The sequence below is a fragment of the Corythoichthys intestinalis genome, chromosome 17 (genome assembly GCF_030265065.1).
Source record: "Corythoichthys intestinalis isolate RoL2023-P3 chromosome 17, ASM3026506v1, whole genome shotgun sequence".
NCBI classification, from domain to species: Eukaryota; Metazoa; Chordata; class Actinopteri; order Syngnathiformes; family Syngnathidae; genus Corythoichthys; species Corythoichthys intestinalis.
In genome coordinates this window covers 9,957,051-9,976,309 of record NC_080411.1, presented here as the reverse complement: position 1 = coordinate 9,976,309, position 19,259 = coordinate 9,957,051, and the positions used below count along the sequence as shown (strand labels likewise).

At 37.8% G+C, this 19,259-nt stretch overlaps 1 protein-coding gene across 4 annotated transcripts in view; it reads left to right on the top strand.

The window, feature by feature from the left end:
- ptpn13 (protein tyrosine phosphatase non-receptor type 13) overlaps window positions 1-19,259 on the top strand; it is a 124,518-nt gene that overhangs the window by 16,616 nt on the left and 88,643 nt on the right. The gene's annotated exons all lie outside the window — the stretch shown is intronic.

The following is a 19,259-nucleotide window of genomic DNA, read 5'->3' as shown; positions in this document are numbered from 1 at the left end:
ACAATCCTTGATTGCAGACGGCTCTTTTGACCGAGCCATGACGTCATCAAGACAATTCTCACCAAGTGTGTGTTTTATAGTGGGCAGGGCAGCTTTATACCACTCATCAATGATTGGGCACACACCTGACTTAAATTGTTTGGTAAAAATTAGTTTCAATTGCTTTTTAAGTCTGATTAGGCAGAGGGTTCACTTACTTATTTCCCCCCCCCCCCCCCTTCTGTCATTGTTTACATTCTATCCTTAATAAAATATGAAAACCTATAAATGTTTGGGTGGTTTTAGTTAAAGCAGACACTGTTTTTACATCTGTGTGATTTTGACAAAGATCATATCACATTTGATGGTGATTTTATGCAGAAATGTGAGAAATTCCAAAAGGTTCAGATACTTTTTCATACTACTGTAAAACGACAGGTGTATGTAGCAGCAACTTTATTCAAATAAATTAGGAATGCTTTTAATTGTGGTTTATTCTTTACTCACTCTAGTTTACATTCATTTTACTGCTTCCTGTACAAAAAGACAACATGAATATTGGAAACCCAACCTGCACTGTAGTGTCCAGGTTATTCATTTTACAGTTACACTGGTTGAATTTTTGTCTGAAAAGTTACTGAATCAATTTTAAGTCTAGAAATTAAAAATTAACTAGCCTACTATATTACTTGAATCAAACCACTCACCAAAATTCCTGATACCTATCACAACGTTACACCAAATGTAAGACTCGTTTAGCTTCGGCATTTGTGAGCATAAAGAAAGCGGCATTAACGGTATGGTGGACCAACATTATTTAGGACGGCTGCTTCCAAAGCCTTCATTCAATCATGAGCAGGGTCGTGGTCCAATGGGAGCGGGGCTTGCCTGCACTGCGGCCAGAGGCCGGATAAAAACATTCCACTGTGTTGAAACAACAAGGGCCGCCAAACAATCAGTCTTCACAGCAGCGTTCGCCATTCTCACGGCTAATGAGCGAGATGGCGAGGAACCCGCTTGCCTCTCACTCTGCAAGAGAATGGATAACCTGCATTCCTGCATAAACATGGTAGTCCTATTACAGGCGTACTCATTAACTCTTTTCTCCAAAACAGGATTCAGAGAAAGGACGGCGCTTTATAGACATCCCCACTCCTAATTTGTCTGCTGACCCACTTTAGGGGTTCAATGCTATGCTATGCTACTTTTTTCGGACTCAGTAATGTCTCATGTTCTTATTTAATCAACAAAAGGCATGTTTTCGCATGGTATGAGTTATGACTATGACAATTTAACTCCATTTTCTTGATGGAGACTATAGGGAAAACATTTGTTTTTAAATTATGAAGCAGATAAGTTAATGTGTTTGTTTTTTTTCATGCTTTGTGTAAATCTTGGCACAATAATACAGCCCGTGGTGGTATATCGTTATTGTAGCCTAGCTTACCATAACTGTCAAGTTAGCCCAAAAATTGCAGGGGTACTAAGATTTTTTTTTTTTTTTTTTTTTAAGTAAACACTCTTGATACTTTGGAGCCACAGTGTATCACAAAAGTGCGTACACCCCTCACATTTCTGCAGATTTTTAAGTATATCTTTTCATGGGACAACACTGACAAAAAGCCAAAAAGCTCAATCTTGGTCTCATCTGACCAAAGCAACTGGGACCGCGTGTATTTTTGTGTGAGACCAAGATTGAGCTTTTTGGCAACAAACACTCTAAGTGGGTCTGGCGTGCCACGAAAGACGCGCATGCTGAAAAGCACCCCATACCCACTGTGAAGTATGGGGGTGGGTCAGTGATGCTGTGGGGCTGTTTTGCTTCCAAAGGCCCTGGGAACCTTGTTAGGGTGCATGGCATTATGAATGCTTTGAAATAGCAGGACATTTTAAATCAAAATCTGTTGCCCTTTGCCCGAAAGCTGAAGATGGGTCGTCACTGGGTCTTTCAGCAAGACAATGACCCTAAACATATGGCCAAATCTACACAGAAATGGTTCAACAGACACAAAATCAAGCTCCTCCCATGGCCATCTCAGTCCCCAGACCTTATTTTGTTGGCAAAAGGAGATTGTACAAAGTATTAACACCCAGGGGTGCTAATAATTGTGACACACATTATTTGATGTCAAATATTTTTTTTCTTTATGTGGGATTTTTTCCCCACTGACTGAATGCACTTGTATTGAAAGTTGGATTTTTCTTTTTTTTTCCATTAAGGTCCCATATTATTTGAATTAAAAAATATATATTTGAAGTTAAAAAACACATCTTTTTTAGGGGTGCCAATAATCATATAGGGCACTGTACATGATTGGGATTTCTTTGTGTCAGTCGGAAACCATCAGTCAGAATGAACCAAATTCACGTGTGGGGTCCCTCAAGGATCCATTCTTAGACCACTTTTATTTAACATTTATATGCTTCCCCAAGCTCAGATCATGGAACAGTATGAAATCTCCTATCACACCTATGCAGATGACACACAACTCTACATTTCTGTGTCCCAGCATGATTATATTCCCTTAGTCTCCCTGAGTAAATGTATTCATTAAATCAATGATTGGATGTGCCAGAATTTTCTCCAGGTAAATGTGGAGAAGACGAAAGCGATCATTTTTGGGCCAAAAAAGGAAAGGTCAAAGATAAACATGCACCTTGGCACAATGTCACCCCACAGCTACAAATCAAGTCAGAAATCGTGGCGTAATTATTGACTCAGACCTAAAACTTTATAGCCATCTAAAGGCCGTCACCAAATCTGCATGTTACCACCTAAAAAATATAGCCAGAATTAAGGGGCTTCTGATGAAACAAGACACTGAAAAACTTCATTTTTCGTAGATTGGACTATTGCAACGGTATATTTACAGGTCTTGATAAAAATCAGGCAGGAAGCTGCAGCTACCAGGACCACATTAGACCGGTTTTGAAATTGTTAAACTGGCTTCCAGTGAGTGAAAGGATAGGCTATAAAATACTACTGCTCGTCTACAAAACATTTAATGGCCTTGGACCAAAATACATGATGGATTTGTTGCCCCTATGAAGCATCTGGACCCCTAAGGTCGTCTGGAACCGGTCTCCTGTATGTTCCAAGAACAAGAACCAAGCAGGGTGAGGCAGCATTTAGTTATTATGCTCCTCACCTTTGGAACAAGTTACCTGAAGGTCTGAAGTGTGCTCAATTGTTCCAGCTCCTTTGAACCGGGGCTAAAAATGCTTTTGTTTATCACACCACATCCATAACTCTTTCTAAAACCAGAAGCCATTCATTTACGAATGTGATTGCACTTTAGTTTACATATTTAAATGTTCAGATATTAAGATTTGAATGAGGCAAAATAACAAGCTTTTTCTCTCAAGTATATTGTTATAATTATTTGTTTCGAATGTACTGTAATTATTTTCTGTATAAAAATTAATTTGGTGTTCAAAAAGTCTTTTTCAAACTTGAGTCTTGAAAAAGATGGGGTCGTCTTATAATCAGGGCCGTCTTATATTCGAGCCAATACGGTATTTCAAATTTCAAGCTATTTGCTTTTTATTCATTTTATGTATAAATTTATATCCTGTTTAACTTGTCTTTGCTTTCAATTAAATTAAATCAAAAATACCTTGTAAAATTTGAAATAAACATGCTTTTTGCTCTCATAGCACTTTAAGCTGTCTGTTCTTGATCGGTAGGAACAAAAACCAGGACCCACAGCAGCCCATAAGGATCGTTTACGTTACGTACAAGGGCATTTACGCACATGGAAAACGCGTCTCTACCTATGGAATTTTCAGCTTACGAAACTCCAATGGTACCTCTACTTACGAATTTCTTTGCATACAGAATTTTCAGGTTAAGACATGCCCGAACAGGAAAATATTGCCTCTTGTTAAGAAAGAAATTTCAGGATACAAAAGGCAAAAATACAGTATGGCTGGTGCTCGCAGCTCCCAGTGTTTACTGAACGTAACATACTTATAGCTGCTCTGCCATTGGCTATTGCCTAGCATTCTTGGGATCCAATTGGCTAAGAAGGGCTTCTACTAGATCAGGGGTGTCCAAACTTTTTGCAAAGGGGGCCAGATTTGATGTAGTAAAAATTTGGGGGGCCGACCTTGGCTGACGTCCTTTACGTAGAACAATATATTTAAGCAAATTTTAGCAAGCCATTCTGTGTGTCACATTTGCTTTATTATTTTTTTAAATTAATAATTTCAACAATCTCGTAACTAGCCTTTGTGGCGTTCTCATTTGACTCTCGGGCTCTTGTGAAATACTGCTGCTGTGAAATTAAACTAGCTTCAAGTTGCTTCAATTTTTCGCTGCGTATCTTCCCTATGATCTTGTCGTACATGTCAGCGTGTCTTGTTTGGTATTATCGCCTCACATTGAACTTTTTAAATACAGCTACTATCTCTTTGCAAATGAGGCAGACCGAGTTGTTGCATATTTTAGTGAGGAAATAGTCCAATTTCCACCTATCCTTGAAGCGTCGGCCGTCGCAGTCAACTTTCTTTTTTTTTTTTTTTTTGTTGATTGTCGCCATTTTAGAAAATTGGAAGTAAAGGGTCACACGGAGTAATGTTGCTTAGCGTGCTGCCGCCTTTTAGTGGGTAAATGAGGAGCAGCATTTAGTGTGTAAGCTACTTCATATGCTGGTAGCAGCTCTGCTGACCAATTTACCAAGTATTGGCCCGAATATAAGACGGCCCTGATTATAAGACGACCCCCTCTTTTTCAAGACTCAAGTTTGAAAAAAGACTTTTTGAACACCAAATTAATTTTTATACAGAAAATAATTACAGTACATCTGAAACAAATGATTATAACAATATATTCGAGAGAAAAAGCATGTTATTTGGCCTCATTCAAATCTTAATATCTGAACATTTAAGTATGTAAACTAAAGTGCAATCACATTTGTATATGAATGGCTTCTGTTTTTTGGTAGGTAAATAAACCAGTCTATTGTGATAAAACAACAAAATTGCAATAACTGCATTAACCATCAAAGTGAAGTCTAACTGTCGTCTTGAAACAAATCTGAATAAGGAAAAACATTGCAATAAAATAATGCAAATTGGTTAAACTTGAGAGTAGCTGAGATCTGTCATGACAGAACATCACTTCAATGATATCCGGCGCCATCTAGCGTCGTAAATGGGTATAATGTCTAGACTGCAAATATAAGACCACCCCCACTTTTTCAGTCTTATTTCAATTCAAAAAACACCGTCTTATATTTGGGCCAATACGGTATTAAGTCTGTGTGCGGGCCAGACGTAATTGATTTTATGACAGAGGCTGGGGGCCGGATGAAGTTTGACCGCGGGCCGCATTTGGCCCCCGGGCCGGACTTTGGACATGTCTGTACTAGATCTACCTACCAAAGGAAATTGAATATTTTTGTTGCATCTCTCATGCGGAAAAATAAATTTTAATCAAATAATCATATAAAACTGAGGGTTCAGAGTTTGCTAACTAACTAACCCCTGCTCTGAATAGATACTGTAAATAGATATTACGCACTGTTAGAAAAATATCCTTAATTTTCCGAAAAACCTTTTGATCTGCCTTTAGTTATGCAAAAACATTTGCGAAAGACCCGAGTGTTTTTTTAATGGATTGTCAAGGAAGCTTAAAAGAGAAACACTGCTGGTTTTCAGCGGACACGGTCGTTATTTCCCTGCCCATGTTGTACCCATCTGTGTGAATATGGGTGTGTTGCTCTTAAAACTTCCTCGTGGTCAGGTATGTTTCTATTTCAGGCGGCAAAAAGTAGTTATTTCATTTAAAGGAGAGGTCTAAATTTAAAATTGCGGCGCTTTAGTCAGACATCAGGCTGTTAGAAAACACACGACTAAAATATACAAGATCCTACACAATCATCTGTTTAAAGGAATATTGGGAAGGACATTGATCAACATTGATCTTAAATTTACACTTGAAAAAAAATGTCGATGCCATGTCTCTAGAAATCAGTCCACAACTCAACAAGAAAACCATTAAGGTCGGGGTTTCAAACTTTTGGCCCGGAGTTGAGTTGCTCTGCGCGTTTTCACATTTATTTATTTATTTATTTAAGTAAAATGACAATTTATATCGAAATGGCGTTATTTCTTGATACTTTGTATCTCAAAAGGTTATCGAAGTATTCCTGCCAAGAATTGATATATCGTTTTTAAGGCTGCAGCTATCGAAAATTTTAGTAATCAAGTAATCGACTGAAAATTCTATCGATTAATCGATTAATCGGATAAAACTTTTGTTGTTGTTGTTTTTTTAGGTATAGAGCAATTATAAATATACATGACAAAAAAAAGACATTTAATCCAACACTGAACCATTTTCAGTCAATCAATGTCAATCAATTATTTTCGATGTACATTGTTGAAAACAGCCAACAATTGCATCTAAGATGACTAGAAAAAAAAATCACTGTTTTCACTCAAAAAAACTTCTAGATCTTATTTTAAAAAACAACAACATATTTCTTACCTAAAAATGTAATTACGCTTGATAACACACATCACTTGAAAGCTACGTGTTTTCCCCACGTGTTTTAATTTAATTTCCATTTGTGTCAAGCTATTTTTAAGTTTTAGTTAAGGTTTAAGTTAGTCTAAACTGTAAGTACTGATCGGATTTTGAGTTTTTGCAGTGTTCAAAATAAACCTGCTGTATTGGAGCACATTTATTCAGTAATGACTACTGAGCTAAAACTGACAGTTAGCTTTATCATGTTTTAATTTTACACCGTCATCACTCTACAGCGCTGTGTTTTTACAGATTAAATAAAGCCTGTATGTAAGACACGTTAGCCTAGACGACAGACGTTAGCAATAGAAACTTAGCCCTCCGAAGGGCTAACGTTACGTGAGCGAGACAGTAACGTAATATTTATTAGCGATGAGAAGTCTACTGCTTAAAGATGGCGGCTGTTTACTAACGCTGCCCAGACGCGGCCGAGTCTGTCATTTCACATCTAGCCTTAAATGCATGCGATATCTATGAGACGCATTGGACACTACCTGCTACCAAACTAGCATCATGTGGGCGTAGTTTTTAGCAACGTCGGTGTAGTTTGTAGCGGCTGTCGGCTGCGGTGAGTTTTTATTGCTTCTTCCTCTACGCACGTTGTCCCGCATTAAAAGTAGTCCGGGCAAAACGTGATGCTTAGAGCTGGCAAAATTAAACGATTCCTCGAGGTGAATATAATTACTTGGATCAGTTTTTAAACTCAAGTTACTCGAGTTGCTCGAGTATTCGTTTCAGCTCTAATCGTTTTAAAAAGGTGTCACTGTTCAAAAATTTTTTAAAAAGGAACCAACAAGTTGCTACCAAAATCTTCCACGAGAATAGTGTCTCTGTTAACTCAATGGCTGCCATTGACAGCACTGTACGGCTGTACGCCCAATCAATTTAGACTAGGAAGTACATACATTTAAAACCAGTGTTGTTTTTCGATTGCCCTTTAGATTTTTACTTTAGTCTTACTCTTTTGGATGAAAATACTTATTAGTGTTAGTCATATTTTAATCATTTCAAAATGTGTTTGTCTTCGTGTAGTTTTGGTCGACGAAATCGCATACATTTTTTGTCGAGTTTTAGTCAACAGTTACTCAAACTGTTTTCGTCTGTCCATAGACTTCATAATGTATTGACGGGACGCGGGGCCATTTAATAGGAGGCCTGCATTGTTGGCGTGGCTGTCAAAGCTGACCGAGTGGAATCACAGACAACACTTTTTCCGTTGAAAAATTGTTGTGGATAAATGCTTAAATCCCTGAATTCTTTATAGATATGGACGTAAAACGGTCTCGATTCTTGATTAAAAGCAAAAAAAACATGTATTTAGCATTTATTTTACGTAAATATTGCGAACTATGATGCTATTCAGTAAGCAAATGTAGCGGCGGCCTTATGTAAACAAATGGCTTTTTCCATTGAAAATTCTTGTGTGAATAAATGCATAATAAATGCACCAGAAGCAACATGGGTTTAGTATCTTGCTCAAGGATACTTAGACGAGGTCCTCTGTGCTTTGTTTTCTTTGGAAATTTTTCATAGAGCTATTCATATACTCTTTTATTCTACTTTACAAGAGATGTTTCTGAGTCGGAAATCCAGGCGCTTCTGGACCTATTATTTTCTATTGGATTCATTAAACATGCTTTAGACATTTCAATGAAATTCAATGTTTGCACATAGACTTCATAATGTATTGTCGGGACATGGGGTGCTGGGCCGATTCATGGGGGGCCTATTTCCTTCAAAGCTGACCAAGTGGAAACACAGACAAAGAGCTTTTCGTTGAAACTTCTTGTGAATAGATGCTTAAATCCCTGAATTCTTTATAGATATGGATGTAAAACAGTCTCGATTCTTGGTTTAAACTAAAAAACAAAAAAACAAAAAACGTGCAGTTAGCATTTATTTTACATAAATATTACGAACTATGAGGTCGGTGCCTTAGCTGCTAATTTTTCCCATCAGTTTTTCTCACAACGTTTCAAAATGCATACATGGTACGAAAAATATAATAATTACCTTGAATCCTCGAACAAATCACTCCTGAGACAATCCTTCCTGTTTGTATGTGGTACAGCTTTCATACTTTTTCAACCAAAATCCGGCATTGGATAGCTGCATGTGTCGCTGCGACCGACTGCGGATAACTGAAGCGCAGTGTAGGGTCGGGGTTGGCCCGCTACTTGAAGGCATGGCACAGTGCCTGTTGACTGTGACCCGTCAATATAATTATGAAGGCTATGGTCTGTCAAATTCAAAAGTTTTAGTCCAAAAATAAAGGTTTCCAACAATTTCCAATGAACATAGATAGACGAGCACATATTGTAGCGTCTACAAGGACGCCAACTTTGTACAGTACATCATTTTCAACTAAACCCACATGGAAGTGACGAACTGTATGTAAAAAAAAAAAAAAAAATGTTGTCCGAGCGTTTAACACTGGGAAGTCTTGCTATTTTTAGAGTGCAACCAGAATTTGCAATCAGTATTTTCCAGTAATTGCTCATTTACCAAACAAAACAGCTGAAGTGCGCTATAAGCTAAATGCCATTTCGTCAAATAGCCCTCCTCAAGACTTACTGACCAGAAAAGCCAAGTGGCTCTGCTTTAGATTGGGCAGCGTTTTAAGAGGATGCTTGCCATTCTGAAGCTAATGCTAACACGAATGCTATGCTAATGCTAGGAGTTACATTTAGCATCTGATGATCACTCAGCACAGACTTTTAAAGGCTAAATCAGCACTGCATATTTTCTCTTGTCAAGATAAGAAAATAAATCTTAACGTGTTTCCAAACAAGCAAGATGGAGTGAAGCCTAAGTTTAGACACATCCCAAACCAGTGAGGAGAGGGAGAGGCGCAGCACATCTCACATGAGTGTCATGACTCAAACACTACAGCAACGCAAGCTGACGTACTCCATGATACAAAATGTCACGCATTGTGAACATATGACAGAAAGTATGTGGTCTCGTCAGACGAAAACTGGCATTCATCCCAGTATGTTGTAGTCTTCCAAGCCACATATTAAGCTCATCACCGTGACGTCATCATCTTTAAAAAAAACATGTTCTTCGACGAAATATGTTAGTTACCGACGTTGTTGTCGAAAAGCCAAAGCTTTCGCAGTCTTTCCTGATTTTCGGGGCATTTACAGGTCAATTTCTGTTCGTTTTAGGGCATTTACAGGTCACTTCTTGTTGAACTTGAGTCACTGACTATTCGTTTGGGGAGATTATCAGGGTATTTCCTGATCTGCAATGCAAAATCAACAGGATGTGACACATGAATTTCCCCAAATCAGCAGGAAGTGAGCCACAAATGCCCCAAAATCAACAGGAAGACCCTGAAAATCAACAGCAAATGACCTCAAATGCTCAAGAATTACTCACTGCCTGCCATGCATCGCCACAAACGTGAACATTTGTTCATTCGCTGCCATCCCTCCCACTTCTAACCGATTGGTCGTCTACTAGTGAGAAAATCATTCGAATTGTATCGATAATTGTGATATCGCCTTATTGTCAGATAATGATGAGCCTTGTATCGCAAATCGTATCGTAATGTACCCAGAGGTTTCCCACCCCTACTAGCTACTAAGGGTGTAACGGTACACAAAAATCTCGGTTCGGTACGTACCTCGGTTTTGAAGTCACGGTTGGGTTCATTTTCGGAACAGTAAGAAAACAAAATGCAAAATATAAATGTGCTAGTTATTTATTACACACTTTTCAACAACAGGAACATTAGCCTATACAAAGCTAGAATTCTGCTCAAAAAGTAGCATGTATTTAAAGATAACCCAACAACAATTTGCCTATCAGACCCCGCGTATTGGTCAGCTTTCTTTCTGAAAGAAAGAAGAAAAAAGAAGTCCTGTGCTAAAGAGAAAAGCAATACCAATGACAAAGATTTTAACATGTATTTTACATATGAAATGCCTCAATGAATCATTTTTTTTCTTATGAAAGGTTTTCAAAAGCTTTATTGGTGGATTTTCTCAAGTTAAAGCGCCACACAGAAATTAATAAATTGTGTAAGAAGGATCTGTGTATTATTCTTATTATTTAATTACAGGTGTTTTAGCTCATTTCAATTTATTTTATTTAAATGGGATATTATTTGTTTTATTATGTGTTTATATTTTACAAATGTGATAGAATATTCATTTACTTTGTATATTTTATGTTGTATAACTTTAATTCCTATGTCAATATTAGTTCCTACTTGTTTTGTTGTGGTAGGAGGGTTTTGTATTGAACACGGGGCCGTGTTGGTTATTATTATAGCAGAGAAGACGGCAGTAAATCAACAAAGACAAGTCAACTGTACCCCGATCTACCACTCAAGGGATCTGATGGCCTCAAAAAGTGGGTTACGATTGCATATTAGTTTTAAAATCGACCGGATCCACCGTATTTTTACACGAGTGACTTCCGGTCTGCCCGATCCTAGCTACCGGTAGTAGTATTGATGCAGGAGGGTCGCGTCTTGCGTCAAATAATAAACTCTGCTGTTCTTTTCGCGTGTGTTGTGTTTAGTCTAGGGCTGTCAAACGATTAAAATTTTTAATCGAGTTAATTACAGCTGAAAAATTAATTAATCGTAATTAATCGCAATTAATCCCAATTCAAACCATCTCTAAAATATGCCATATTTTTATGTAAATTATTGTTGGAATGGAAAGATAAGACACACGACGGATATATACATACAACATACTGTACATCAGTACTGTATTTGTTTATTGTAACAATAAATCCACAAATGGCATTATTAACATTCTTTCTGTTAAAGTGATCCACGGATAGAAAGACTTATAGTTCTTAAACGCTAAATGTTATAGTTACAAGTTATAGTAATTTTATATTAAAACCCCTTTTCATGTTTTCGTTTTAATAAAATTTGTAAAATTTACAATCAAAAGTAGAGTTGATATAATAATAAGAAGAATAAAAATAACAATAATAAAAATAGAGTGAAAAGTTTTACGTGTATTTTGCATAGCTATTTTGATATGGAATGCCAGTTCATTTTGCATTGTTGTTTAACTGTGTGTCAGAATAGGGCCTCATTACTATAGACTGAAGTGCTTTCCTTTTTGTGAACATTATTATTATTTTTTTTTTGAGAGATAGGAATATGATTTTTGTTGTGCTTTCACTAAATCAGTACTTCTCAAATAGTGGGGCGCGCCAGGGGGGGCGCATCTGACCTCGGGGAACATGTTTTTTTTTTTTTTTTGCCGTACTGGAATAAAGTGTACTTGCACATCCACTCAGTAGGTGGCAGTGGCGCTCTCATTTTCAGAGTGCGCGCAGTATTTTTGAACTAAGGAAGAGCACTCAGCACACACAGACAACAGATATGAAGAGCAGTGTGCCACAGCCGTTTTCGAAAGCCGTTTTCCGACCGGACTCACTCACGCAGCGACCCACTGTCTTGTCCGGTTCTCACGTCGCCGCCCGAGAAGTGCCATTTTCGGCTTGGGATCGTCACGACGACCGCCCTCACCTACGGTTCTACCTCGGCCGCCGTGAATGCGCTTTTTTCGTGCCGTTTGCCTTTTAGCTTTGACTTTTAATACAGTGGGTGATGATGAAAGACCACTGTTTACTGTGTCTAAAAATAATTATAGCAGACAGCCAGAAGCCAAATCAATTAAGACGCCACTTAAAAGACATTAGACCCCAATCTCATTGTTAAGCAGCTTGATTTTTTTCAGTGAAAACGTGCCGAATATTGCCAACAATCGTCCTGCTTTGTCAGTGTTATATCAGTAAGCCAGTGAGCATAGTTAGCATGCTAATTGCAAAATAACTCCACACCATTGCAAAGGAGGTAAATACTGTGAGCAGCAAAAATAAAAACTGTCCTGTCCAAGGACACTTTTTTTTTTCTTCTTTTATTCAGATTTGTTTTTTCGGTCAAATTTTTTGGCACATTGTCCTCATGAGTGAATGTTTCTAATCAATTTTAATTTGTTATTATTTACTGATTTTATTACATTTTATTTTTCTGTATCAAATGGTCAAAAATGTACCTTGAGTGTATTTTTTTAGTTTGGATGTGAATTTTTTTTTTTTTTTAATTCAGGCAAATTCATGCACGTCAAGTCTTCTCTGTTACAAACAAAACAATGTTAATAAAGTTATACTTTATTATAAGTTGATATATGTTACTTTTTTTCTTTATTAGAAAAAAAGGACACAATGTTAGGCACATGCGTATTTATAATAGTAATTTTGTAGACAAATGATACTATTTACTGTGGCGGCAGAGAGTTTGGGGGGGCGCGAAACATTTACGTCTTCCTTGGGGGGGCGTGACAGAAAATAATTGAGAAGCACTGCACTAAATGATGCTTATGTTTGTTGTGAAGGAGAAGCTTATGCCAATAAACGGCACGGTCCAAAGAACGCCTGTGTCCACTCGCCTTTACTGTATAACATATACAGTGGGGAGAAACAAGTATTTGATATGATTTGAATGGGTTTCCCATTGGCAGTGTATCAAATACTTGTTCTCCCCACTGTATCTGTACATATCTTACCCAAAATAAAACAAGAGACTAGAGCTGAAATGAGTACTCGAGTAACTCGAGTTTAAAAACTGATCCGTGTAATTTTATTCACCTCGAGTAATCGTTTATTTTGACAGCTCTAAGCATCACGTTTTGCTCGGACTACTTTTAATGCGGGACAACGCGCTGTCACATGCGAAGAGGAGGAAGGGAAAAAAAAACTTATTGCAGCCGACAGCTGCCACAAACGACGCCGACGTTGCTAAATACTAGCCCGCACGATGCTACGTTGGTAACAGGTAGCGTCTGATGCGTCTCATAGAGATCACATGTATGTTGAACTAGATGCAAAATGACAGACTCGGCCGCGTCTGGGCAGCGTTAGTAAACAGCCGCCATCTTAAAGCAGTAGAGCGCTAAGCGCTAATAAAGAGCGCTAAGCGCTAATAAATAAGATTAACGTTACTGTCGCTACTAGCTCACGTAACGTTAGCCCTGCGGAGGGCTAGGTTTCAATTAATTATGACCACTGTCGATGCGTGGCTAACGTGTCTTACATACAGGCTTTAACATAACATAGCATTGTGGAGTGATGAGGGTGTAAAATAAAAACTTAATCATGCTAACTATCAATTTTAGCTCAGTAGTCATTGCTGGATAAAACACCTAGTAGCACTGGTCCCTAATGTGCTCCAATACAGCCTGTATCATACATTTATTTTGAACACTGCAAAAACTCAAAATCCTATCAGGACTTACAGTTTAGACAAAACTTAAAAATGGCTTGACACAAAGAGAAATTCAATTGAAACACGTGGGAAAAAATCCTAACTTTTAAGTGATGTGTGTTATCAAGCGTAACAGCATTTTTAGGTAAGGTACAGTGCCTTGCAAAAGTATTCGGCCCCCTTGAACCTTGCAACCTTTCGCCACATTTGAGGCTTCAAACATAAAGATATAAAATTTTAATTTTTTGTCAAGAATCAACAACAAGTGGGACACAATCGTGAAGTGGAACAACATTTATTGGATAATTTAAACTTTTTTAACAAATAAAAAACTGAAAAGTGGGGCGTGCAATATTATTCGGCCCCCTTGCGTTAATACTTTGTAGCGCCACCTTTTGCTCCAGTTACAGCTGCAAGTCGCTTGGGGTATGTTTCTATCAGTTTTGCACATCGAGTGACTGACATTCTTGCCCATTCTTCCTTGCAAAACAGCTCCAGCTCAGTGAGGTTGGATGGAGAGTGTTTGTGAACAGCAGTCTTCAGCTCTTTCCACAGATTCTCGATTGGATTCAGGTCTGGACTTTGACTTGGCCATTCTAACACCTGGATACGTTTATTTTTGAACCATTCCATTGTAGATTTGGCTTTATGTTTTGGATCATTGTCCTGTTGGAAGATAAATCTCCGTCCCAGTCTCAGGTCTTGTGCAGATACCAACAGGTTTTCTTCCAGAATGTTCCTGTATTTGGCTGCATCCATCTTCCCGTCAGTTTTAACCATCTTCCCTGTCCCTACTGAAGAAAAGCAGGCCCAAACCATGATGCTGCCACCACCATGTTTGACAGTGGAGATGGTGTGTTCAGCTGTGTTGCTTTTACGCCAAACATATCGTTTTGCATTGTGGCCAAAAAGTTCAATTTTGGTTTCATCTGACCAGAGCACCTTCTTCCACATGTTTGGTGTGTCTCCCAGGTGGCTTGTGGCAAACTTTAAACGAGACTTTTTATGGATATCTTTGAGAAATGGCTTTCTTCTTGCCACTCTTCCATAAAGGCCAGATTTGTGCAGTGTGCGACTGATTGTTGTCCTATGGACAGACTCTCCCACCTCAGCTGTAGATCTCTGCAGTTCATCCAGAGTGATCATGGGCCTCTTGGCTGCATCTCTGATCAGTTTTCTCCTTGTTTGAGAAGAAAGTTTGGAAGGACGGCCGGGTCTTGGTAGATTTGCAGTTGTCTGATGCTCCTTCCATTTCAATATGATGGCTTGCACAGTGCTCCTTGAAATGTTTAAAGCTTGGGAAATCTTTTTGTATCCAAATCTGGCTTTAAACTTCTCCACAACAGTATCTCGGACCTGCCTGGTGTGTTCCTTGGTTTTCATAATGCTCTCTGCACTTTAAACAGAACCCTGAGACTATCACAGAGCAGGTGCATTTATACGGAGACTTGATTACACACAGGTGGATTCTATTTATCATCATCGGTCATTTAGGACAACATTGGATCATTCAGAGATCCTCACTGAACTTCTGGAGTGAGTTTGCTGCACTGAAAGTAAAGGGGCCGAATAATATTGCACGCCCCACTTTTCAGTGTTTTATTTGTTAAAAAAGTTTAAATTATCCAATAAACGTTGTTCCACTTCACGATTGTGTCCCACTTGTTGTTGATTCTTGACAAAAAAATTAAATTTCATATCTTTATGTTTGAAGCCTGAAATGTAGCGAAAGGTTGCAAGATTCAAGGGGGCCGAATACTTTTGCAAGGCACTGTATATATTTTATATATATATATATATATATATATATATATATTATTATTATTATTATTATTTTCTTAATAAGATCTAAAGGTTTTTTTGAGTGAAAGCAGTGAATTAGGCTTTTTTAAAAAAATCTAGTTACATCTGCGATGCAATTGTTGGCTGTTTTCAACAATACACATCGAAAATAAAGACATTGATTGACTGAAAATGGTTCAAGATTTGATGAAATGTCTTGTTTTCTCATGTATATTTATAATTGCTCTTCACCTAAAAATATATTTGTTTTATCCGATTACTCGATTAATCGATAGAATTTTCAGTCGATTACTCGATTACTAAAGTATTCGATAGCTGCAGCCCTACAAGAGACACATAATTGCCACTAAAAGAAAGAAAACTTACCGAAATATGTGTGGAGCACAAATAGCAATTTGCATTGCATTGTGAATACAGCATAAACGTCTCACAACTACTAATTCTCCCACGTTTAGAAGACATAACATGAGTATGGAACGGCGCTGCCCCCAAGCGGCCGGTGGCATTCTCTTCACTCTTAATGTCCAGAAACGGCCTCATTGTAATGTTTGAGGCAATATGCCAGCGGGTCATTCATTGCATGCGTTAATTGCGTCAAATATTTTAACGTGATTAATTAAAAAAATTAATTAACGCCTGTTAACGCGATAATTTTGACAGCTCTAGTTTAGTCGCTTCTGGGACGCGTCTAACACGCGGCCGCTCTTCGACTGGTGTGCAGTGGCTGATTGACTTTAACGCCTGCGTTTCACTGCGTTCTCGCGGTGGCCACATTGTCGCGCCGTTGACGTTTCTGGGTTATACTGTCCTACTGGGTTCGGTCCTCAGTATAGCAGTGAAGACGGAGTAAATATAATCTATACAAAATCTGTAACCCGATCGACTTACAGCCTCGAAAAGTAAGGGTTACATTACGTCAGAAACTTGTTCGGTACGCCTCTGTTCCGAACCGAGCACCACGTACCGAAACGGTTCAATACAAATACATTACGTTACACCCTTACTAGCTACCATAACCCATTAAAATGAAAGTTTTTGGCAGTTTTTATCGCCACATTTGCCTGAGTGAATTAGCAACGTCAGCCGCTTAGTCGGAATGTAATTTAAAAGTCACGCCAGAACCTGGCGGCCAGGTGGAATGAAAATACATCCTGTCACACATTCCTAGTAATATGTTTCTCAAAACCTGCCATGAAGAGAAAGGTTGGCAACCAGTGCAGCAAGTTTCAAGAATCTTTTTCACTATGACTCATCTATTTTTTTTATTTTTTTTTTTTGCACAGAGAAAGCTCAATGGACAGGCATGTTCACATTTTCAAAAACACTAAACTTGAAATCATTATGTTTAAAATGTCAGAAGATTTGATGAAAAGCCAGCACATCTCTTCCCTGAGGACATTTCTTTGATAGTCTCAAAGATCTTATGATAGGAGTTAAAGCTTGTTGTGGCATGTGCTCTGGGATGGATTGTTGTAAGCTAATAGGCTTTTTATGACTCTTTCTATGAAGACCAACAAGGGTTGTGGAAGAAGTCATACACTCGTTGAACCTTTTTTTACAGTACAGGTTACATTATAAATATTACGCTAAAGCTCGTAACTAAGTTAATGCTGGTAAGTAACACACAGCGTTGTTTTTGGCAGCCCTTTTAATTTTTGTCTTAGTCTTTTGGATGAAAATACTTATTAGTTTTGGTCATATTTTAGTAATTTCCAAATGTCTTTGTCTAGTTGTAGGCGACGAAAAAATGCATACAAATTTTGTCTAGTTTTAGTCGACAGTTACTCAAAATGTAGCAAAACTTAACTCCAAAATTCAAGCTTCCAACAGTTTTGAATGAACACAGACAAATGAGCACATATTCTAGAGTCTGCAAAGACAACGTCAACTAGGGATGTCCCGATCCGATCACGTGATTGGAGATCGGAGCCGATCGCGCCTTTATATCGGAAGGTCAGAATTGGGTGAAAAGCATCGGGTTTTTCTGCTTCATGCTCGTACAGCCTCGCACTCTCCCTCTTGCTGCTTTTCTTGGTTAGCAATCCCCTGGAGTTAGTTATTTAAATTTAACGATGATTGACAGCGGTGTCGCTTGACTCGCTCAACTCAAACCCCGCCTAGTTCACGCCCGCCCACGGATTTTGATGAGCCAATGACAGATAAAATTATTTCATACAGTCACAAGGGGAGCAAGAGTGCAAGAATGAAATAAATAAAATGTGAAATAAATGAATAATGAAATAAATACATAAAATTGACATAAATATATAAATGTTGAAATAAATAAAACCGGAAAGAATGTTGAAATAAAAAAAAAAAAATGCAAATAAATGAAAAGTTAAAAAAAATAATTAAATAAATATAAGTTGAAATAAATAAATAAAAAGTGAAAAAAATAAAAAAAAGACAAACATAAATATAAATTGAAATAAATAAAAATCGAAAGAAATAAATTTTGAAAGAAATATTGAAATAAATAAATATTAAAATAGAAGCATTTTAATTACCCATTGAACAATTTATTTAATTGTGTATTTATTTATTTAATTTTTGCACTCCTGGTCCTTCATAGTAGTGTGCTGTGGCAACTCATTGTGTCAGTGAGAGGCTGTTCTCAGCAGCGTGCATGAATTTTAGTGGACTTATTCCATAAAGCATTTCATAAAGACAAGCAATTTTCTACGTTATTCTTGTTTGAAAATAATTCACATTATGAAGGCGGCACGGTGGGACGGAAATGTTGGAAAAACTTTTTATACATTTTTTTTCGGTATCTGATCAGGACTCTGTATCGGCAGATTCTCAAAAATCAGATGTATCACATTAAAATATTTAATGCAATTAATGCATGCGTTGCATGACCCACTCACGCATTGTTGCACTCAATCTGCAATGGCGCCGTTTTTCGTATTTAGAGAGACAAAAGGCAGCGTAAAATGAGTAGTTTAAAAAAATGTTTAAAAAAAGAGGGAAAAATAGCCAGCACCTGGGTCTCTGATTGCAAAATCCTTGTCAAGTCACAAGACATGAAGATAAGAGTTGTGCGAAGCTTGGAGGAGCTGACACCATTCGAAAAATAATGATGACATCTATCACCAATTTCCATGGCAATCAATGACTTTGAACGAAATTTGTTAGACTATCACTGGACTGATACATAACATACTGCTTGTGCGACCTAGGTGGCAGGGGGACGGGTTCCCGAATCCCGATAAGCTTCTGCTTTTCCGTCTCCCTTGTCATGTCTATCTTCATCTTGATGATGATGATGACAATGACAATAAATTCAAATTCAGAGTGAATTTTGGCAGCCTTTGGAGCCTTTTTTTAATTGGCTAAAGCCTTACAATCCCTCTCTCTATGCTTAGAAACATCATGGGAAGCAATGTGGGGAAGCAAGGTAGCAATTGATCTTTTTCTTAAAACCTTAGATTATTTCCCAACGCAGAGAAGCTATATCAATTGGTAGCACTACGCACAGTCATGGTTCCACTTCCCATCATACATTTGGGCATGGCTACAGTATCATTTACTGAAAGCTCAACAAATACACTAGATGGCAATATTTAGTCACAATATACAAAGTCACATTTATCCTTTAAGAATTACAAGTCTTTCCGTGGATCCCTCTCACAGAAAGAATGTTAATAATGTAAATGCCATCTTGAGGATTTATTGTCATAATAAACAAATACAGTACTT